The following is a 24,430-nucleotide window of genomic DNA, read 5'->3' as shown; positions in this document are numbered from 1 at the left end:
GTAGACATTCCAGTTCAAGCTGGAGCCAGGGCTCTGAGACCTTCCTCCTGGTGGGGGTCTCAGAGCTGGAATTCAGCCTGAATGTCTACACTGCGATTTTATAGACCCGCAGCCTGAGCCCGGCAAGGCAGCTGACCCAGGTCTTTTATTGCAGTGTAGACAAAACCTAAGTGACTTGCCTGGGGGCCACACAGGAAGCCTGTGGCAGAGTTTGGAACTGAAGCCAGATCTCCTGAGCTGCAGTCCAGCATCTCCCCCTTCCCCCAAAGGTGCGCCGACACTGCAGTGCATGTGCTGCTGACTGGGTAGGGTAGGCTGGTGATCATAATCCTGAACACTTCTCTTTGCAGGACTTGATTAAGGTGTATTACAGTAGCTTCAGGCTGTGCTAGCCACGGTACAGACATCATATAAAATACACTCCTAGCACCACCTTGGAAAAGCCGGAAATATTTCTTCTCATTGGACGGAGGATGCACTGAAGCCCAGAGAAGTTTGTGGCCAGATTTTCAGAACTGCCAAACGGTAGCAAACCGGTGACTGCAGTGAATTCGCTAGTGCCCAGCACCTCTGGAAATCAGGTCGTTAGTGATTTATCCCAGCCCCCAGAAAGTCAGTGTATTGGCTGAGGACGCAGCAGCTCCTGGCTTTCTGGCTTGTGCTCGCACCACTCAACCATAATTTATTGGCGCGATTGTGAAGTGACTGAAAGAGGCCTATTAAGTTCATGCTTCACGGGCAGCTGTAAAGATTTAGCGTACATCCTCAGATCTTGGTTATAAAAAGAATTTCCTTTCTAATCCATCTCTCTCCAAAGGGGGGAAGGGGGGGAAGCTCCCAAATTCTCCTTAAACAGGAAAAGCCTGTTAGCTCTGATAAGTAGAAATGCGTCCCAGGGGACTGAGTAAAAGGCAGGCAGCAGAAAGGAAGAGGAATATGGCAGCGAAGAGCGATGCACAGGTGTCTAAGGAGGCAGGTTGTGATCACGTAAAAAAGGGAAAGTGCAGTAAACAATTAAAATGCTTGAAGCTGCATGGCTGGAATCATGCAGTGTGTGTGTGTGTACATGACTTCATTTATGGATGCTAGCACTAAGAAAAATAGTGTGTGTGTGGGAAATCTATAAATGATTGTGTACACTATAAATACATTGCTGTGCATGCAGTGTAAATCCAGCCTTGGGGCCCGAGATCTGCAAGCCAGCCACAACGGGAAAACCAGCGTGTGTGGTGGAAACATTTGATAAACAGATGACAACATTTGTCTTCTGTTTCCGGTGCTCTGTACAGAATTATCAGGCAGAAAATCTCTCGCTGCTTGGAGAAAAGCTGAATTTTTTTTTTTTAAAAGCACTGATCTGCTGAGACTGACTAATCCCAATTCATCTCAGTTTACACAACACAAATCAGATCTAAACCGGTGTCAGGACAGCCTGCGTACTTTCTGGATTCAAGCGCTTTTTCCTTCATGAACTGAGCAAAGTTCACACCTAAATAAATTCAAACCACCTGCATTGGCGTAATTATTTTCCATTTGCACTTGATGTCCCAAAACCAAGTATCCCCACTGGATTTCTGTATCCCTGGAAGGGGTCATTTCTGCAGCAACAGCCAAGGAGTTCAGCAGCAATCTTAAGAAAAGCCTGTTGGACAATAAAAACATGGATCGGCCTGAAATTCTGTACCCGCAGAGTTCCTTGCAAACCACACAATTCCAGCTGCTGTATGTTCCATCCCCCTTCTCGGAGCCCAAGACCATGGAATTACTCATTAGCCCTGGAACAGAACCATTTCCGAGTACTTGCACATGTCCAGGGGCAAAGACAGATGCGATAGGTCTGAAAAAAAACTCAGAGCCAGAAATGAAATACTTCCAAGGTTGCACTTAAGCCTCCTTCTAACACAAGGTGTTGCTTCTCCACCTGTTCCATCATCAAACTATCAATGGGCTAAAAGAGAATTATTTGCTAGAGCCCATGTGTCTTCATTCCTCTTATTTAACTTAGTTTCTATTAAATGTTCAGATACATATTACAGAATGTCACCCCTTCCTTATAAGGTTTTACATGATGGAATTAACATAATCAGCTCAACTTCAATGTAAACATCCTCCTGTAGAACTGTTGTGGGACCACAGCGTAGTTCCTGTTGGAGACCATGCGAGAATGCACATTGCCTGACTTCAGGGGGAGCAGGACTGGGCCCTCGGTTTTATGGTCTCAGTTTCCCTCTGCACTGAAGGAGCCACAAATGGCATCTCTCTAGATCACTTCGGGGTTGTTTGGTTTACTGCCCAGTGGGCCGGCTTCGGAGGTTAACACCATGCTCTCGTGATAGATTATTTCCGGGCATGGTTTCATTTTTGCTGCTCATTATGGTTTCAGAATCAGAAGCCTGCACAAGGGAGCAGCGCTTGAGTTTTTAACCCAGGCAGCTTGTTCAGAGCCACTGACACACCAGCTACAAGCTGAGGCAGTCAGGAGAGCTGCTCTCCGGGAGCAAAGTAAGCAGGATACGCTGGGCCGCTCAGCAGAAAGGACAGTTCCTAATCTGCACTAGTATTTTGGATTCCTGCCAAGCCAAGATTTCCTTGCTTTGGAAGAGCCTTCATACTCACTGCAAGACCATCCATTTATCTGCAATGGGCTTCCTGCTACAAGCCGCCATAAATTACAAGAGATTAATTCGGTGTGAACTGACAATTCTAGCGGGGAAGTACTGAGCTGTATCTACTTTTCTATTACATGCATGTTTAGACAACTTTATTTATGAGGCAGCCGCAGCTGTTCGTCTGTGGAGATCCTGTGGGGGGAGGAGCAATTACCACACACAGAGCAAACCTTTGTCAGCAGAGCTCGAACTCAGCCTCAGATCCACCACCTTGTGCTTTTCAGCAACGCCATTTGTGGCTCCTTCAGTGCAGAGGGACACGGAGACCATGAAACCGAGGGCCCGGTCCTGCTCAAGTCAGGTGAAGGCATGGTGAATTTTCACATGGTCTCCAATAGGATCAGGCTCTCTATGTGAAAGAGAAAGAATCAAATAGAGCATGGCGATTTCCTTTGGTCCTGGTCCCCCTGCCACCTTCAAGGCCACACTCGCTGGTGATCAGCCATTAATTCCCTGTTCCGTAAGCCCATCACTGCAGTATCCAGGCTCCTTTAGGCGGAGTAGGACTGGCCACAGCTCATGCTGGGGGCCATCATGTGCTGACTAATCAAAGTAACCTCTCCAGCCATAGGACCGGAGCATGCCACCCCCACAGGCTCTCAGCAGCCCAGAAGTGCAATATATTTCCTAGTGCAACAAAGAATTTCCCATCGCACCAGTAAACCATCTTCTGCAGTAGTCTGCCTCCAGCAATGAGCTATGCTTAGGGTGACCAGACGTCCCGATTTTATCGGGACCGTCCCGATATTTCCTTGTTTGTCCCGCGTCCCGACCGACATGCGGTCGGGACAACCGGACAAACAAGGAAATGCCCCGAGCCTCGAGCCCGGAAGTGCTCGCGCCCCCCCCCCTGCCCGGACTCCGCCCCCTCCTCCCCCGATTGGCTCCCTCCCCGAATCCCCGCCTCTTCCCCGGGCTCACCATTCCCCCTCCCTCCACAAGTGCTGGAGGGAGGCCCGGGAGACGCAGGGGAAGCGCGGGGCCGGGGTGAGTAACAGTCCGGCCTGGCCCAGTGCAGGCAGGACTCAGTTGGGTGGTGGGAGAGGAGGGGGGCGACCCGCGGGGCCAGGCGACGGGGGAGGAAGCGGCCATGGCGCTCGGCGGCTCTGGCGCCCCCGAACCCCCCGAGCCGGGGCCTGCAGCAGCGCGTACGCTGGGCCCAGCCCCTGGCTAGGCACGTCTGGGCTGCCCAGCTGGTGCTATCCCGCGGCGGCCCCGGGGCGGAGGCATCGGCCGCCCAGCCCCGTTCGTTCCCCTGCGGGACGGGGGGGCTGGGGCCTGCTGCCCCCACTCCGGGGCCGCCGCGCGATAGCACCAGCTGGGCAGCCCAGACGCGACTGGCCAGGGGCTGGGCCCAGCGTACGCGCTGCTGGGTCCCCGCAGCAGGTCCCGGCTCGGGGGGTTCGGAGGCGCCAGAGCCGCAGCCGCGGAGTGCCATGGCCGCTTCCTCCCCCGCGGCAGTGGGAGCTGCAGCAGCGGCTGCTCCCGAGTCCTGCTGCCCGGGGGGGAGAACAACCGCCGCCTGGCCCCGCGGGCCGCCCCCCTCCTCTCCTTACCACCCGACTGAGTCCTGCCTGCTCGGGACCAGGCCGGACTCTTACTCACCCCGGCCCCCGCGCTTCCCCTGAGTCTCCCGGGCCTCCCTCCAGCACTTGCGGAGGAAGTTTTTTTTTTTTTTTTTTTTGGCCCCGCCCCCTGCCACGCCCCCCCACGTCACCCCCCCCCCCGCGACGCCCCCCCCGCGACGCCCCCCCCCCCCCGCGTCCCGATATTTTTCTTTGGTGATCTGGTCACCCTAGCTATGCTTGAGAGTTACAAAAAGCTGAAGATGTAATGGTCCGTATGGAAAGAAGATTCTATACTGACTTCTGTGGACATAAGCGGATGCCTCCAAGCTCAGGGCATGAGAATTATCCCCACCAATATTACTGGAGATACACCTGAGCTGCAGAGTTTGGTATTCTTTGCATTACTGGTGCAAAGGTAACAGACAAGGCAAGGGAGGGGAATCAGATCACTCACCCAGGGGACTTGAGCCCAGGGCTCTGTAGACCCATTGGCTCGTGCTGTTTCTCAGTCTGAACTGCCAGTGGAATTTCAAAGTTCCATTTTGTGTCAGAGGTTTTGGTCTAGGCTCGGCCCTACTTGTTACTGGTCATAACTATTATTGTTCATTCTCTTTACTGAGCATTACCTCTTGGCATGCCTGGGTTAAGCTTTAGCTTTTCCTCAGGGCCTTCGTTTCCTTGTCTATTTTGTCCTTGGCCTTCCTCCTTTTTAAAGCCACTCCCCTCCCTGGCGCTGTACTTGGACACGTCCTGCACAAAAGGAGTCACACTAAGAAGAAAGCCAAGTCTAAGTCACTTAAGATATTCGCTCCTTTTGCAAATTTCTCCTCCCACCACGTGAGAGCTGGAAATGATGGAGCTGATCTGAGCCATGCATCTCAAGCTCTTCTAGCTAAACTGCCTAAAATTGTATTTACTCAAGAGACAAGCTTTCAGATAGCTGAACCTGTCCTACCTAATGCTGAACCTTCCGTCACCTCATGGCTCCTCTGGAGCCCCTATGTTTTGTAGAAACAAATCACAGGGACTGAGGAAGCAGGTCGTGATTGGACAGGCTGGTTTTTTCAAATTTGATTCCTGCAGTAGGTTAACTAGAGCTGTGTTCTAAGATACAGACTCCAGTAAAAAGGATTCCTTACTTATAAACAACGGACCTGGTTTTGATCTCCGAGACGTTGGCTTAAGTAAATCTGGAGTTGTGCCATTTCAGTCATTGGAATTACTCAGGATTTACACTGGTGCATGTGATAGCAGATCCTGGCCCCTGGTTTCTCCCAGAAAGAACCTTGGGCTGTTTCAGACAGAACACACGCAATCTGCTTTCAAAAAAAACAACAATTTGCTTCCAAGTGACCCTTTTGCAGTAGAGCCCTCTGGGAGTTCCTAATTCATAACGGAGACAGACTAGATCGGGGTCGGCAACGTTTGGCACGCGGCTCACTAGGGTAAGCACCCTGGCGGGCCAGGCCAGTTTTATTTACCTGCTGACGCGGCAGGTTCGGCCAATCGCGGCCCCCCCACTGGCCGCGGTCCGCCGTCCCGGGCCAATGGGGGTGGCGAGAAGCGGCGCGGGCGGGCGATGTGCTGGCCGTGGCTTCTCGCTGCCCCCATTGGCCCGGGACGGCGAACCGCGGCCAGTGGGGGCCGCGATCGGCCGAACCTGCCGCGTCAGCAGGTAAATAAAACTGGCCCAGCCCACCAGGGTGCTTACCCTGGCGAGCCATGTGCCGAACGTTGCCGACCCCTGGACTAGAATCATACCCAACATATTTCATACAAGTTCTAAAAAAGCCTTGCCAACACCTTTTCCTACAGGCTTCCATGCTAACCCTGTTTCCTTGCAGTCTTAAGTCACTGCCCAGCAGACGTCACATAGCCCTGTCTACACCAGGGAAGAGCACAGGCTTCAGCATAAGCTCAGTGGAACCTGTGCTGAACATGGCTGGCCCTGGTGCACCCTTATAGCCAGCTAGTCTGACCGAATCAGTGCTGAAGCAACGCAATTTTCTCACGTAAACAAGGGCCTGGGCTGATGCTGGGGGAAGATGATGGAATGAGCATGTCATGGAGCAGCTGCTCTCCCTTATCTGGGCTCATCTGCATGTGCATTAGCAATTGGTGTTTTAAGGAGCTGGATGGCACATTTCACCTGTTTGAGGCTACTGCTGCAGCTCCCTCCCGTTCAGCCTTCTAAGCTTAGAGCTTTTTATTGAGACGTGGCTGCACTTTGTGGGCTACAAACTGGAGTCTGCTAGAAAATATTCAAAAAGAGGAAGCCATAGGGAAGTGAAAAGTCCACTAACTTACCCCGTACCAGGAAGGATTTGTCTTTTCAGTGTACTCTGCTAACCACATGCATAGATATCCCATGGACTCATGTAATCCATACAGAATAGTCAGACAAAGCACCCAGTATATCAGATCTACTAACATTGGTTAACAAGACAAGCAGCTATAGAACCACCTAGGACTTCATGACTGTCACTATGCTGCACACCACAGGCACTTGGAATTGTGTTGGGCCAGCAGTGATTAAAAAAAACTCATCCACTTTTTGCTTGAGCACTTTGTGCTTTTTGCAGATGGCGAATCTCCATTAGTTGTTAGGAGTATAGGGACAATGACACACAGTTGAGTCATTCTGATCCCACCTAGCAGAGGGCAATGATACAGACACTGCCCATTACATTTCTATTACACAGCAGCTAGTGACATCTCTATGGTGTTTTACAATACAAGGTACGGGCCTACCTCTGAGATGATCCTCATTCTAGTCCCAACTTTACCTATGCTCTGTAAAAATTTGCTGTCCCCCTCGATTTTGTTGTTGACAATTTACATGAGATATAAAGACTCATGAACCCAATACCACAGAATCACTTACAATGATCAGGGATTCGATTTGTGTCCATCATCTTGGATCTCTGTCACACACTGTCTCCCCCATTTGCTGAGAGGTAAGGATATAGCCACAGACTCCAAAGTAAAGACAGAGCTTAGATGCTCTTCTACACCCCCTGCTAATTCAGACACAGGCCTCATCTAACCAGGCACTTGCCCGTTATGCAGTTGTTTTACCATATGGACAAAACAACTCCCAAGAAGCTGAGGGCCAGACACTTTTCAGTCTAACCGTCTCCATGTATATAGACAGCTGTCATCCTGTACAGGTTTAGCTAATGTGCAGATGTACACATCAAAGGCATAGGTTTGACCTGCCAATATCCAATAAGTTGCTGATCTGTATCAGAGTTGTCCCTAAGAGCCTTGGCAGACTTATTTCTGCCTGTCGTAGGAACGAGAGCACAGCTGAAATCCTCTCTCCAAGCTGTTGGAAAAGCTACCTGGGCATAAGAGAGTCTGGAAAAACAAGCAACACGTTACTGAGTTACCAGCTTGTGCAAATGGACATTGATGAAGAACGGAAGCGTTGATGCCGTCTGTGTTTAATCCAGCCATCAGACAGTCTCCGCTTAACTAAATATTTGACTTCAAAATTGGGTCTGAATTATTACTGGCACAGCTTTCGAGCTACCTGGGTCCCTTTAACAAGTTGTTATTCTGTGGGAGTCGGAGGTGAGGAGATGAATAAATTCTTTGAGGAGGTTCTGGATAAACTCTTGGGCTTTGAGCATGTGTTTGTAGAGTCCTGGTAGCTTGCCAGATTTCTGAAGCCCAGTATGAATGACTGTTAGAGGCTAAAGGTTGATGTTTGTGTGTATTGCTGTGATGCCCTTCAGTGTTTTCCGTTTTCCAGCCTCTCACCCAAACTCGTATCCCATCCTAACCCTGTAATTCTGACACACAATCAGCTTCTCTAGAAAACATTTAGCCGTTTCAGACTCTGAGTTGAGTTACATCCAGCCGTCGGCATGTACATACAAACACCCAGTGAAGTCAATGGGAATTCTGTACCATTCTGGCCTGACGTGGCCCAAAGTGATGGGCTTAGATCCTGAAAGTGCAGTGCCTGTGTAGTTCATCCACAGTTACCTCTCAGCCATTGTAGCTCAGGAATAAGGCTGGACACGGCTGTGTGCATTAGAATGTGTTGGCAAGAGAAGATGGAACGCTGTCACTGTAAACATTGTGTTGGGGGATAATTTCTTGTTTGTTTCATAATGCTCCAGTGTTGCCCCATCTACCTGCCATGTCCCCCCCCTGTGTAGCACAGAAAGGGTTAACTTTTCCTGACCTGCCACCAGCCACAGGTAGAGGGCCTCATTCTAATTTTTCATTCAAAGGCGGATTATAATTGAAGACAATTTTTTCTAAACCTTTTAGGGGAGCAAATGCTGATGCACGACACAACTGCACAGCTAATTTGTGCGCAACTTTACACCTGCACATTGGTAACGGTGTGCAAAGCTGGCTCTTTTCAAGTCACTTGCACATACAATTACACCAGAAGGCAAACAGCCAACCCAAATGCATTATTGTTCTTTTAATCAGTCACGGTTTTTAAGCCACTTTCAATATTTGGGGCCTGACTCATCACATTGTAATACTTGTGGTTGGCAATACTGGGGCACATGCAGTCACATTGACTGTGCATGCAAATTAAGTGGACAGTGCCACCCCTAAGATGGGTTGGCACAAGAATAAATGGGAATAAACGGGCCATGAATAAATTTAGGCTGGGAATTAGGTTTCTAACTATCAGAGGATTGAGGGTCTGGAATATCAGTGGGGACAAACAACAAGTTTTAGGCTGGAGCTTGATAAGTGTATTAGTGGTTTTCAAACTTTTTCTCTGGCGACACAGTTGAAGAAATTTGTTGATGCCCGCGACCCAACGGAGCTGGAGATGAGGGGTTTGGGAGGGGCTCAGGGCTTGGGCAGCAGGGGTGAGGGCTGCGGGGTGGGGCTGGGAATGAGGGGCTCAGAGTGTGGGAGGGGACTCTGGGCTGGGGCAGAGGGTTGGGTTGTGGGAGGAGGTCTGGGCTGGGGGTGCAGGCTCTGGGGTGGGGCTGGGGATCAGGGGTTTGGAGTGAAGGAGGGGGCTCTGGGTTGGGGCTCAGGGCTGGAGCAGGGGATTGGGGCACGGGCTTACCTCAGGTGGTTCCCGGTCAGCGGAGCAGCAGGGGTGTTAAGGCAGGCTTCCTGCCTGTCCTGGCACCACGGACCGCGCTGCGCCCCGGAAGCGGCCAGCAGCAGGTCCTGCTCCTAGGCAGAGGCACACAAGCGGCTCAGTGCGGCTCTCACCCGCAGGCACCGCCCCCCCCCCTCCAGCTCCCATTGGCTGGGAACCTATTGCAAGGAGGTTTGGATTAGCCACTCCCATTCTGCCTCACTGTCCAATTCACTATGCCATAGCAATGGCAGGAAAGGGAGAAAGCGCCTTCAGGATCAGTCTTTTATTAAAGGGCACACTGATTGCTATGCGAGTAGCTGGTATTAGTAGCAAACCTTGCAAGAGTCAGAAGAACGTTAGGGTCAGCAGACAACTGTTAGATCTTCCTACTCCCGAACATACACTAGTCAGTAAGGTCAAAAGAAATGAACTTGCATTGTTTTTTGCTGGCTTCAATTACTGTCCTGGAACATCAGGAGCCTGGAATAGTTGCAAATTTTCACAGCATCTGTGTACTATTTCAGTGCAAAGGTTCAGATTAAGCAGCAGACAAGCGTGGGGTGATCTGTCTTGACTGACTCAAGCTCCAGAATGCACTTCTGCAGAACCTTGCACCTAGGGTTACCACCTTTGAAATGAACTTCCCCCCCCACCCCGCACACAAGGCAACCCCCCCACCTTCAGCAGCCGCTTATAGTAGATAGTAGAGAGAGCACACATATAGATAAGAGAATATCGCACATCTCCTCGCTCTCGCGTGACTCAAACCTCTCTCACACCCCCGCGCAGTGCCCTTGCATGGTGGTAGGCAGGCAGCTGCTTCTTTAGCTGGACACAGAAACCTTTAACATTAGCTATCCCGGTGTATTGTGATAATAATGCAAGTCTTTAGGCCCACATAAAACAAAACAACAACTACATGGCAGATGAAATTATTTTTATGGCAACTGGCAATAGGGCAACCAGACAGCAAGTATGAAAAATCAGGACAGGGGGTGGGGCCTATATAAGAAAAAGACCCCAAAATCGGGACTGTCCCTATAAAAATCGGGATATCTGATCACCCTAACTGCCAAATCTATTTAAAAAAAAAAGGCCGAGTCAGTCAAATACCAGCCAGATGGTTACCCTACTCTCACCCGATGATCTCAAAGCACTCATTCATGTTTATTATGGCAAATGCCTAGAGGCCCCATCAGTATCAGTGTGCCAGACACTGGATATATGCATAGTAAGAGACAGTTCCTGCCCTGAAGAACTTTCAGCTAAGGGCTTGTCTACACTGCCCCACAGTTCGGACTACCAGGGTGTGAATAGAAATGTGCTGCAACTCTCCTGTGTGGACGCCACAGGCATGACCTAAAAGGTTCCTAGTCCATGTTAAGGTAGTTCTCTTCAAACAGGATGACATTAATGTGAAATAACTTTGCACCTACAGCATCCACACCGGGGAGTTACAGCGCAACACTTTTGTGCAGCTCTGCTGTTCACAACCTGGTAGTCTGAACTGCGGGGCAGCGTAGACATAGCCTATGTGGCCAAACCAAAGCAAATGTTCTCTCCATTTTACAGATGGGGAGCTGTGGAACAGAGAGATTAGGTGACTTTTCCCAAGGTCACACAGGAAGTCTGTGCCTGAGCCGGGAATTGAACTCAGATCCGCCTCCACTCACGTGCTTTAGCCACAAGAGTCCTAGGGTAGTAAAATTAAACTGGGCTTCAGTTGTGAAGTTCCAGTCAGTTTCGGGGTGTTCTATCCAAGTGATCGCTAGAGTATCTATCACCTGGGGATGGGAGCGCCAATCCTGATCCAGTGTAGCTCTAGTGAAGGCCTTAAATCGTATACACAGACTGAGACACAAACATCAGGCATCAATCCAATGCGCAAGAGCCAGAAAATCTACATGGCACATTTCCCTTTCAGTGGGAATCACACACACCCTTTCATCTGGGGCATTTCAGGCCCTTTTTAAAAAAGCCACATCCATTTTCTTCAGACAGCATGCGGAAACCTCACATGGCAAACAGCGGTTTTCCAACATAGATAGACTGGTAAGTGTTTTAGCAACGGGACAGCCTGAGGCTGGACCAGGAACCTACACACTTCCTGCAAGCTCAGGATTCAGCCAGCTGGGGAATCCTAAACTGTGGCACCCAGAATTGGACACCTGTTAATACACCCCAGAATGATATTAGCCTTTTTCGCAACATCACCACATTTGTGGGATCATACTCAATTTGTCATCCATTAAAACACCCCAGATTCTTACCAGCAATACTACCACCAAGCTAGTTAATCTCCATTTTGTAGTTGCGGATTTGATTTTTTTCCCCCCTTTCTTAAGTGTAGTACTTTGCACTTGTCTTTATTGACTTTCACCTTGTTGATTTCAGATTAATTCCGTAATTTGTCAAGGGCATTTTCAATTCTAATCCTATTCTCCAATGTGCTTGCAGGCCCTCCCAGCTTGGTGTCCTCCACAAATTTTATAAACATATTCTCCACTCCATTATCCAAGTCATTAACGCAAATATTGACTAATATTAGATGCAGGACCCCATTTGATACTGAGCTGAAATCGTTTGAAATCTGAGGAACCCAACAGTACTTCGCAACCTCCATTTATTAAACAGACTCCCAGAGTGGATTACCTGTTAAATGGGCTCTTTAAAAGGTACGAGCCAGCAGAAGAGCTAGGGCAGTGTTTCCCAAAAAGCGGCCCGTGCCGCTTCCAGCAGCCCCCATTGGCCTGGAGCAGGGAACCGCGGCCAGTGGGAGCCGCGATCGGCCAGACCTGCGGACGTGGCAGGTAAACACACCGGCATCTGCTTCCTGAAGCCTTCTTCTGACCTCCTCACTGAACCAAAAGACTTAGAGTCGGACTTAAACCTGTTGTAATTCCATTGTCTTCACGGGGCCAGACCTGGTCCCTTAGAGATAACTACTGGGTTGAATAATCTCAATCACTGTGAATCGCCTCCCTGTTCACCAGTGCAAAATGATGGCACACGGAGGCTTAAAGGTTACAAGTTAATAACAAAAACCAGACACACTTAGAGAATGAGCTGTTGACAATACTGCATTTGGATAGCTTAGGAGGGATTCTGATGCACTTCACAGAAATGTAGGGCTGGAAGGCCGCTGAAGAGGTCACTGATCCCTCCCTCCCCTCGCAATGAGGCAGGACTAAGCAAATCTAGACCATCCCTGACAGGTGTCTGTCTAACCGGTTTATGAAAACCTCTGATACTGGGGATTCCACAGCCTCGTAGCACTTAACTAATATCTCACCTAAATCTCCCTTGCTCAGGGGTTCTCAAACTGCGACCTCAGGAGGTCGTGAGGTTATTACAGGGGGGTCACGAGCTGTTAACCTCCACCCCAAACCCCGCTTTGCCTTCAGCATTAATAATGGTGTTAAATATATAAAAAGTGTTTTTAATTTAGAAGGGGGAGGGAGGTCGCACTCACAGGCTTGCTATGCGAAAGGGGTGAGAACCACTGCCCTTGCTGCAAACTAAGCCAATTATTTCCTGTCCTTCCCTGAGTGGGCATGAAGAACAATGTATCACTGTTCTTTTTATAACCAGAATTAACATATTTGAAGACTGCTATCATGTCCTCTCCCACCCCCTCCGTCTCCTCTTCTCTGGACTAAACATGACCTTTTCTTTCAACCTTTCCGCATAGGTCAGGTTTTCTAAACCTTTTATCACTTTTGTTGCTCTCCTCTCGACTCTCTCCAATTTGTCCACAGCTTTCTTAGCCCTGGTCTACACTGGCGGGAGAGGGAGGAAATTGATCTAAGTTACGCAAGTCGACGTACTTAGATCGACTTACTATGGTGTCTTCACCGCGATGAGTCGACTGCTGCCGCTCCCTTGTCAACTCTGCCTGCGTCTCTCGCCGTGCTGGAGTACAGGAGTCGATGGGAGAGCACTCGGGGGTCGATTTATCGCGTCTAGACTAGACGCAATAAATTGATCCCCGCTGGATCGATCGCTGCCCGCCAATCCGGCAGGTAGTGTAGACATACCATTAGTGTGTGGTGCCCAAAACAGCGCACCGCACTCCTGCTGAGGTTTTACCAGTGCTAAGTAGAGTGGAACAATGACTTCCCCTGTCTTAAACACTCGTGTTAGTACATTCCAGAATTACAGATGCTTTTTTTGCAACAGCATCACGTTGTCGACTCGTATTCAATTTGCGATTCACAATAGACCACCAAATTAGGGAAAGGAGGTGGATGAGGCATTTCTAGAACAAACAACAGAAATATCCGAAACACACGGCCTGGTAGTAATGGAAGACTTAATCTACCCAGACATCTGTTGGAGAAGTGATACAGCAACATGCAAAATGTTAAGATGCAGCTGCTCCGTACTGAGCAGGACAGGTGCACTCCAGTCATGACGCTGCATCTTTGCAAGGCCAGTCTCCCTGCCCCCAGTCTGAGCTGCCCGAGGGCTGCTCTAACTTAGTCTGGATGTAAACAGATACCCCTATTTCCCTGTTACGCTGGCCGCGGGGAGATAGAACTGTCGCTGTGGTCCTTGTACCATGTGGGAAGATCCTTCTTAGATGGCCAGACTGCTAGTGGTACAGTGTGAACTGTAGAATCTGGTGGAGCTACTTGTAGCAGCCTCTACTAACAGCTGTAGGTCATTAGAGGAACTACAGATAAATAGCATGACTTCTCAAAATAGCATTGGCACCCTCATGTGGTCACCTTAGACACTGTATACACTCCCAGTCAGCCCACCTCAGAAAGGATACAGCAGAAATCAAAGATGCCCAGAGAAAGGCACAGAAACTGATTAGACACCTAGAAAATCTTTTCCTAAGAGGAGAGAGTATAAGATTGTCTCCTCTCTAAAGAAATAGCCCCAAACAGGAGACCTGATGGAGGTATCTAAAATACTGCCATGGCATAAAGAGAAGGTAAATCAGGTGCTCTTATTGGCCTCCTCTCATAATAAAATAAGGCATTAAATTTAAAGGCAACCAAAAGTATCATGTGGAACTCACTGCAACAAGATATTGAAGCAAAGAGCTTAGCATGATTCTACAAAATATTAGACCTTTCTATTAATAAGAATATCCATATTACCATATTCACGGGCCATTTTGGTCAATTTCACGGACATAGGGTTTTAAAAATAATAAATTCATGATTTCAGCTATTTAAATCTGAACTGTCACAGTGTTGTAATTGTAGGGATCCTGACCCAAAAAGGAGTTGTGTGGGTGTGTGGGCGGGGGGGGGGTGTTGCAAGGTTATTGCGGTACGGCTACCCTTACTTCTGTGCTGCTGCTGGTGGTGGCACTGTTTTCAGAGCTGGGCAGCTGGAGAGTGGTGGCTGCTGACTGAGATCCCAGCTCTGAAGGCAGAGCCGCCACCAGCAGCAGCGCAGAAGTAAGGAGGCCATGGTATGGTATTGCCATCCTTACTTCTGCACTGCTGCCTGCAGAGCTGGGCCCTCAGCCAGCAGCTGCCACTCCCCCATGAAATCTGTCTAGTATCAGGTAAAAGCACACAAGAGACCAGATTTCACGGTCCATGACATGTTTTTCTTGGCCGTGAATTTGGTTTGCTGCTTGTCACTAGCAAAGCATTGTGACAGACAGCCCAGACTGGAGAGTTAAGGGGGCACAGTGGTCCTGCGGTCCTAGGCTGCACCCCGGGGATCCTGTCACAATCCCATCTAGTGCTTCTTCCCCCCACCCCAATCTTCTAGGCCAGTAATCTTGTCAACCTGGTGTGACATGTTTTGTTCTCGAGAAATCCATGGTGACTATTCCTTATAAAACTCTATTATCCTCTAGGTGCTTACAGATTGATTGTTTAATAATTTGTTCCAGTACCTTTCCAGGTACCAAAGTTAAGCCGACTGGTCTATAATTCCACAGGCCCTCACAGTTCCCTTTTTTTAAAGACAGGTGCTATGTTTGCCCTTCTCCAGTCCTCTGGGACCTCACCCATCCTCCATCAGTTCTCAAAGATAATTGCTAATGGTTCTGAGATTGCTTCAGCTAGTTCCTTAAGTACCTTAGATGAATTTCATTAAGCCATGCCAACCTGTTACGTCTACATTAGCTAAATATTCTTTAACCTGTACTTTCCCCCTTGCTCTTAATATTAATTGTGTTGAGAATCACCATTAGTGATTATGTTTAACAAAGACAAATGCAAAGTGCTCCACTTAGGAAGAAAAAATCAGTTTCACACATACAGAATGGGAAGAGACTGTCTAGGAAGGAGTACGGCAGAAAGGGATCTAGGGGTTATAGTGGACCACAAGCTAAATATGAGTCAACAGTGTGATGCTGTTGCAAAAAAGGCAAACATGATTCTGGGATGTATTAACAGGTGTGTTGTGAGCAAGACACGAGAAGTCATTCTTCCGCTCTACTCTGCTCTGGTTAGGCCTCAGCTGGAGTATTGTGTCCAGTTCTGGGCACCGCATTTTAAAAAAGATGTGGAGAAATTGGAAAGGGTACAGAGAAGAGCAACAAGAATGATTAAAGGTCTTGAGAACATGACCTATGAAGGAAGGCTGAAAGAACTGGGTTTGTTTAGTTTGGAAAAGAGAAGACTGAGAGGGGACATGATAGCAGTTTTCAGGTATTTAAAAGGGTGTCATAAGGAGGAGGGAGAAAACTTGTTCACCTTAGCCTCTAAGGATAGAACAAGAAGCAATGGGTTTAAACTGCAGCAAGGGAGGTCTAGGTTGGACATTAGGAAAAAGTTCCTAACTGTCAGGGTGGTTAAACACTGGAATAAATTGCCTAGGGAGGTTGTGGAATCTCCATCTCTGGAGATATTTAAGAGTAGGTTAGATAAATGTCTATCAGGGATGGTCTAGACAGTATTTGGTCCTGCCATGCGGGCAGGGGACTGGACTCGATGACCTCTCGAGGTCCCTTCCAGTCCTAGAATCTATGAATCTATTAACCATTTTAGTGAAGACTGAAACCAAACAGGCATTAAACACCTCAGCCTTCTTGAAGTCATTAACTCTCCTCCCCACTAGGTGGAGGACCTATACTTTGTCTTTCTCTTAATGTATTTATAGAACCTATTGTTGTTATATCTCCTTTCTAGTTGTAACTCATTTTGTGCCTTAGCCTTTCTGATGTTGTCCCTACATGCTTGTATTATACTTTTTTATGCCTCCTTAGCAATGTTTCCATATATCCATTTTCTGTAGGATTCCGGTTTGATTTCTAGGTCATTAAGGAGCTCCTGATAGAACCATATTGACCTCTTGCTATTCTTCCTATCCTTCCCTCGCATCAGGATAGTTAGCTGTTGTGCCTTTAGTATTGTCTCCTTGAGATATTGCCAGTTCTCCTGAACTCCTTTATCCCTTAGATTGTCTTCCCATGTGACCTTACCTACCAGTTCTCTGAATTTGTTAAAGATTGCTTTTTTGAAGGCCATGCTCCTTATTCTGCTGCTCTCACTCCTTCCTTTCCTTGGAATCATGAAATCTCATGATCACTTTCATTCAAGTTTCCTTCAGATTTGTAACAAATTCCTCTCTGTTAGTCAGAATCGAGTCTAAACTGGCTGCTCCCCTGGTTACTGCATCCGCTTTCTGAAACAAAAAGTTCTTCACTGGGAGTTTGTCCAAATAAGCCTTCCACAAAGACTACTAGATCAAGCCAGCGATTGCCATTCTGGTCACAGGGATGTGAGGGGTTGGACCTCCATCTGGGATGCCACCTGATGTGCTGGGGTCCCACTGAGTCTGCCCTTGCAAAGCTCTGTAAATCATTTAACACTTTGTTGACCAGTGTCTGGAAAGTAGCACCAGCATTTACCAAACCAAAAGGTAACACTGAATTCATAGAGCCCTATATCAGTGATGAAAGCAGACTTTTTCTGTGCCTCCTCCTCCAGAAGGATCTGCCAGTAGCCTCTAGTTCAGGGATTGGCAACCTTTGGCACACGGCCCGCCAGGGTAAGTACCCTGGTGGGCCGGGCCGGTTTGTTTACCTGCCGCATCCGCAGGTTTGGCTGATCGCGGCTCCCAATGGCCAGGGTTCGCCGCTCCAGGCCAATGGGGGCTGCGGGAAGCGGCGCGGGCCGAGGGATGTGCTGGCCGCCACTTCCCGCTGCCCTCATTGGCCCGGGACAGCGAACCGCAGCCAATGGGAGCTGCGATTGGCCGAACCTGCGGACGTGGCAGGTAAACAAACCGGCCCAGCCCGCTAGGGTGCTTAGCCTGGCGGGCTGTGGGCCAAAGGTTGCCAATCCCTGCTCTAGTTAGATCAAAAGTACTGAGATATTTGGCTTGGCTCAGAACATCCAGCAGATCATCCATTCTTGGCATGGGGTACGCATCTGCTACAGTAACAGCATTAAGCTTTCTATAGTCCACACAAAATCATACAGTGCCATCCCTTTTGGGGACCAAGACCCCAGGGGATGCCCACGGGCTGTCAGATTCTTTAATTACTCCCAGGTCCAACATGTTCTGTATCTCTGTCCGAATTTGCTCTTTCGCCTTGCAAGGCCTAGAAGTGGGGGGAAGGTTGTATCCCTTTTGTGAGGATTTTATGGGACCGCAGGTGCGTTCTCCCTGGCTTGTTGGAAAACACCTCACCGTACCCTTGTAGCACAACACCTCCCCGTTTTCAATTGGGGTTAATTATTTACAGATTTCAATGCTTTAAAGAGTTGATCCATCTTGGCAGTCAGCCATCAAATCAGTGAGTGGGTGTGCCTCAGTTTCCCCAGCCTCCCTACTGTGATAGGCTTTGAGCCAGTTCACGTGTACTAGTTGGGAAACCAATATCATCATAGGGCTTTTTAACTTGATATGTGTCCTCATTTGCCACTTCTACCACCTCAAAAGAGCCCCTCCAAGAGTTCTGCATTTTGAACCTTTTTGCGGGGCTGAGTACCCTCACCAAATCTCCTACGTCAAAACTGCGTTTACAAGTATTGTTATCATACCGCGCCTTTTGTTTGGCCTCACTGTCTTGGAGGTTGTTTTGGACAATTTCCATCATGTCTTTTAACTCCCTTCTGAACATACTCAGTTACTGGTACTTCCCTCACCTCATGGCACCCTTCCCATGAGTCTTTAATGAGATCGAGGGGTCCCCTTACTTTTCTCCCATATGTCACAAGGGGTCATTAAAGTCTCTCGACTCCTGAACTGGGGTGGGGCGAGGGCGGAGCAGGGGCAGGGACTTTGGGAAAGGGGTGGAGTGGGAGCAGGGCTGGGGGCGGAGCAGGGCTGGGGGCCATGGGGAAGAGATGGAGCAGCAGTGGGGACAGCTTTCCTGGGCGTCTCAGATGGCCAGGGGATCCGGCTGGCTGCTGGAGCAGCACGCAGCTGTGTAGGGTACCAGGAAATTCGGGACAATTTGGTGCCCAAAATTTCCTGGTGCCCTACGTAGCAGCGTACTTTGCATATGGGTAAGGACAGGCCTGCTTATGGCCTAAACTCCCAGAGACTTTTTTCCAGCGGAAGCCAGCTGACAGACATGTCCTTTTGCTAAGTGGGAACTCTCTGATCAATGCTGATAAAATGAAAGTTACAATCTGTGCATTCAAATCCCAATTCCATTGCCATTCAGTACAACAAAGGATGAAATGTACATGGAGCAACTGAAATTGATCCATTACGCCAACTCCTAAATCTTCCTTTGGATGGAGGCCAGGTAAAGAGCAGAGTTCTGGTTACAACCCACCTCTGAAAAAACTTACTGTTACGAGAAATGGGCACACGCATTATTTTCTTTCTACCTCCAATCACACAAGCCAACGTGTCGCTTTTTACATATCCAGACGAACACGGCTACCCCTCTGATACAAGCCGAAGGAGCGTCGTGAACCCCAGCCTTGCTGGTAGTTTGGAGTTGGAGGGTTTACTCAGGTAACCAACATTTTTGCTCTCTCTTGGGGTGAGTGAGGTCAATCGTCAACAAGTAGCAGCGGTCGCAACTGGAAACAGCAGAATCCTGAGTCCGAAATCACTCAGCGCTTACGAACACAGTCATTTGACAGCCGAGCACCAGACCTTCGGGCTCTAGTTGGAAACAGAAGCTCGATTAAGTCAATGGGCAGCTTCCCATTGACCTCTGTGGCCAGGCTGGCGTTGGCTGTTCTTACCAAGGAAGGCAGACAATTTGCAGGCAATAGTTACCACCCGGTCAAGCCAGTTTCTGTTTCCCAGGTCAGCAGCATAGGACTCAGTTCTGAACACCCTCAATTCTATTACACTCAGTGGGAGTCGACGGTGCCCAGTGACAGGCCATAGGAGGCATTTGGCTCCATGCAGAACCAGGTCCATAGCTCACAGTGTAGAACGACAACTGGGACCAGGTAGATGCCAGATTGCACACCCAGCTCTCCCCAGCAAGCAGGCGTCTCACCTGCTGCTCTCCCCAGCCCACACCACAACGGTGCCAGCAGGTTAGAGCATCGCCGTGCAGGAAAGGGATTGGTGAAAGCTCCACTGGGGTGAGTGAAAGGGTGGATAACAGAGGGTGTCTAGACAGCATCTGCATCCCCCTGGTGCTCTGTACATATGTGAATGCCCAGTCCCAAGTTAAAAGAAAGAGGCCCCAATTTGCACAGGACATCAGAGTAAGAATCAATATGGGAGAAGATCTTTCAGCCTCTATTGGCTCTCCTGGGGCTGATGCAGGAAACCCATTAGCATGCCCCAGGTCGGAGCTAGGGAAATTATCTGTGAATACTTCGCTCAAATCTTTCATCCAGGGCTACCCCAGATCCTTGCCTTCCACAAGGCAGGCAGGAAAATCCGGAGAGTACTGCTGTTACTACACAGATCCACCAGATGGCCCCAGGAAATGATTCATTCTGCAGTACCTTTCTGATTATATCCAGGGGGGAGCGTAAGTGAAGACCTTAAGAACAATAAAGAGGGTGATAAATAAGTGGGGGCCCAGCTGTGCCAAGCACACAGAGCACCCCTGGGGAAGGGCTGTATGTTCTTGCAAGCTCCTCAGGATTTCAGTCAAGTTTTAAAATGAAGTATTGGAAGGTCACTGAATGCTATAGATGTATAAACGTTCATGAGCGTCTATACCTGGACGTGGGGCTGAGCAGGCTATTCATTGGGACGCTCATGGGAAAGCTCCCTAGAGATGGAGAAAGGAAATGATGCCCCCTCCTGCCCAGTCTGCCCTCACACATACCCCATGGAGAGGTCTGCACTTGCTCTGGGGAGGAGAGGAGAAGGTCACAGAGTGCCTGACCCTTCCCTCTATGTGGATGATCCATATGCAGCTCCGTGTGTTTTAATCTCTAGTTGGTGCAGTCCACGCCCCACCCCCGACCCCCATTGCCTGTGATCATTGGGAGTTGCTGATTTGGACTGGAGACTGCTCACGACAGGGACGTCGAGGGAAATCCACGTGTCTGGTGCTGAGCCTGGTGCAGGGACTGAGAAGAGAGGCAACACGCGTCCCTGGTCTGCTGGAGTAGCACTGACTTACACCCCGGCAGCAACAGCCCCAGTGGTCACTCAGGCAGCGAGGACCAGTCACAATACAGACACACCCCAGTCATGATGCTTCCCGCCCCCGTCCGGAGGACAATGGCATAGAACCAGCCATGTCAGCTCAGCACCTGCAGGGATGCCTCGGGGGCCATTCCCCAGCCTTACATCTGCTTTGCAGCCACATTACTCCAGCACACCAGTCCAAAGCAACTACAGCACAAGAGGGAATCCACTACCTCCTCATCGCTGCCCTTGCACCTTGCACACCAAAGCTACCGTACAAAGGACAATCATTAATACTGCTGAGTTGTGGCACATGTCAGCAGGGCCGGCTCCAGGCACCAGCGGAGGAAGCATGTGCCTGAGGTGGCACATGCTAAGGGGTGGCATTCCGTCCATTCTTGGGGTGGCCAAAATGGTAGAGCCGGCCCTGCATGTCAGGACCCTGCGAGTCGCCTTTCCATTGGAGAAGAAATTGGTGCCGTGCAGCCTGGGTATTATCTTAATACAAGATGTTGCATTTACACTATGGACACTAGTCCTGGAACAGGAGAGATCACAAACAGCATGTGGGCAAGCCTCTCTGTCAGAAACAGCAATGCTCAGTTCCCAGGGAGCAACCCCAACCCAAAAGTTGACTCTAGAAAGAATATGGCAGAAAGTCAGCTCCCTTGGGGCTTGTCAGAGCTCCCACAAAGTCAAACAACCCAGAACAACGGTACAACACTTCTCCGGAGACTACACGCTGCTTGCAGACCAAGAAAAATAACCTGTGGGACCATGGGCAACAGCACCATCTGGTCACTCCTGCCACAATAATAGATGCCATTGGAGGCCCACTGAAAACTAAATTCTCACCCACGAGGAAGTTGTATTCAGCATCAATCTCTCATTCTGCTGTTCTTTGTCAAGTTATTCTGCCATTTCTCCCCATTTGATCAGCTATTCTGAGCTTTTTCTCTGCTGTGAAACACAGTATGTCTTTAAGACAAAGTCAGGGAGAGTTTTAGCTAGAATGCTAGATACTGCTTATATCCACAGGCAGCATTGTGTAACACATTTCTGGAGTGTTTTCTGGTACCACAAGGAGGGGCTGTGACTGCATAAAGTGTTACAATGTGTTTTGCATCAATACAATCTCACTTGTACAGCATCACATGCTAATGTCCCATGCCAATGATGATTTTATGCTTTGCTGAAGCAACAGTGATATCTTATCAACTTGATACATTCCTCCAATACCAGGAACAGCATTTTCTGTAAGCGGGGCCGTATGCTGCCAATTGGATGGCAGGCATTCAAAGACAGGGTGCTGAATTTACCCACTGTCGCCAAAGTCTTCCCGGGGTACAGTGGGAACCTCCATTGTGATACATTCAATCCTGCAGACAAGGGATAGTAATAAGGGCCCAATCCTACAACCCCTTGCCCATGTGATTAGTCCTTGCTCATACAAGTAGGACCATTGACCCGATTCTCCTTTCACTTACCCCACTTCTTCCAGCTCTTTTTCCTTCTCTGATCTCAGCTCTGGTGCTGCCAGGCTCCTTCCCGTACCTGTTCATGTTAAAATAGAAAAGAAAGTTAAAGACAAAACCAAATAGGGCCAGCCAGTGTAACAGGAGAATTGAGCAGAACCCTTAGGGCTTGGCACCTTTCTCCCAGGGAAATCACTGGGAGTTAGGTGCCTAAATACCCTAAAAAGTCTGTCCCCTTGTGACTAGTGAGCTCTCACTTTTCTCTTGTCTTCTCTTTTCTTCCTTCCTGGATTCTTCCCACCCCCATCTTAGATTTATTTCTCATCACATAAGCAATATCAATGGGACTGTATGACCTCTGGAACTCAGACAAGGGGTGAAACCTGGTCCCAATGGAGTCAGTGGCAAGCTCCCATTGATTCCAATGGGCCCCCTGTCCTTCATCTCAGTTCTCTCAGTACCTCTGCTCTGTTGGGCTTGGGTGGGCAATGGCAGATTACATTATGGGAGGAACCCATTTCTTACTGTGCTCCCCCCTAGACATCCCCCATCTGAACTCTCTGGGCAACATAGGGGCCTTCAGCAGTAGAAAGGAGCTCCTGACTTTACAGCTTAGCTAGTCCTTCCTGCGGTTGCCTAGCCTTGGGGAAACAAGTGCAGCATTGCTGAGAGATAAGGACATTCACCAGCTGCAGACACATGGCCAGATTCTTATCTGCAGCAGTATAATTCCAGAGTATCACCAGAGACATCACTGGGCTCACACAACCCCCTACTCATGCCTCCTTAGTGCACAGCTCACCCGCTTCATTCGTCAGCCTCCTCAGCAACCACAAAACCAACCAACCAAACCACCACACATGAAGCAGGATAGCCTCTAAATTAGGTCAGCATGAAGGCAGCCTTCCCTGCCTCCTGAGCTCGCTAATCCCAGGGCTTTCCTGTCCCAGGCTCTTTCTCCACCTACAGGGAGGCCTGTTCTGTAGGATCAGTGAGCACTAATGAGATGCACCTGACTCAGCAACGGGCTTGCTGTGTACCTCCATGCCGGTGTTGATATATCTGCCCCTCAGAGAAGCGTAAGAACATAAGTACTGCCATAGCAGGTGTAGAAGGGCTCGGCCGAGGCTCATCCCTCCGCGGGGCTGTGGGGTATCCCACCGCCTCACAATAGGTCGCTCTGGGCCCAAGCCCTGGGTCAGGGCGGGCCAGTAAACAAACAGTCAGGCGCTCGGGCCCTTAGGCAGGGGCTGAGCCAATGTGAGCCCTGGCTCTAGGTCAGGGCAGGGCAGCAAACACACAGTCAGGCGCTCAGGCCCTTAGGCAGGGGGCTGAGACAATAGTTCAATGTGAGCCCTGGCCCTAGGTCAGGGCGGGGCAGCAAACACACAGGAGCTTGGGCCCTTAGGCAGGGGGCTGAGACAACAGTTCAATGTGAGCCCTGGCCCTAGGTCAGGGCGGGGCAGCAAACACACAGTCAGGAGCTCGGGCCCTTAGGCAGGGGCTGAGACAATAGTTCAATGTGAGCCCAGGCCCTAGGTCAGGGCGGGGCAGCAAACACACAGTCAGGAACTCAGGCTTCTGAGGGTCTGGTGCGAGGGGGAGACGGCCACCCGTGAGTGAGGTGGCAGGGGGGGATGCAGGCCCACCTGCTCCACTGCATCCCAGCCCGGGGCCCTAGCAGCGGCAGAAGACTCGCTGCTGTCAGTGGGGATCCTGACCGCAACACACTGACATTGGTTCTGGTCCTGCTGTGGCCAGGCCAGGGTCGGCTGCCCCCGGGCTACTTCTGGACTCCCCTTCGTAAGGTAACTGGGTTTGGCTGGCATCCTCAGCGGTTTCCAGCACCATTGGTTCCTCCAGGTAACCAGTGAACGGTAAGCTCGGCAGATCCTCGGGGTAGCTGGCGAGTGGTAGGCTCGGCTGCTCCTCGGGGTAACTGGCGAAGGGTAGGCACGGTTCCTCCTCGGGGTAACTGGCGAGGGGTAGGCTCGGCTGGCCCGGCCAGTCCTCGAGTCAGCCGTGGCCTACCGGCATTCCCCATCCCGGAGCTAGACCACAGGCATCTGGCCTCTCCGGTGGCTGGCTTTCCACTGAGCTTTGCAATGGGGCTTTTCTACTTCCTGTCCTGTGCCATGACCTCTGGGGGGCGGG

General features: G+C 49.8%; 1 long non-coding RNA gene across 2 annotated transcripts in view; it reads right to left on the bottom strand.

The window, feature by feature from the left end:
• LOC135973893 (uncharacterized) overlaps positions 1–24,430 on the bottom strand; it is a 69,106-nt gene extending 44,676 nt beyond the window's left edge. The window contains exons 1-2 of one of the 2 annotated variants that reach the window (XR_010590934.1): positions 23,317–24,430; positions 22,289–22,355 (exon numbers count right to left, since the gene is read on the bottom strand). This is a non-coding gene — a long non-coding RNA (uncharacterized LOC135973893). Of the gene's footprint in view, positions 1–22,288; positions 22,356–23,078; positions 23,290–23,316 lie in introns of those variants that run through there. The other variant, XR_010590933.1, reaches the window with a different exon arrangement.

Source organism: Chrysemys picta, chromosome 10 (assembly GCF_011386835.1).
Source record: "Chrysemys picta bellii isolate R12L10 chromosome 10, ASM1138683v2, whole genome shotgun sequence".
Taxonomy (NCBI): domain Eukaryota; kingdom Metazoa; phylum Chordata; order Testudines; family Emydidae; genus Chrysemys; species Chrysemys picta.
The sequence above is the reverse complement of the archived record's forward strand: the minus strand, read 5'-3'. Positions and strand labels throughout refer to the sequence as shown.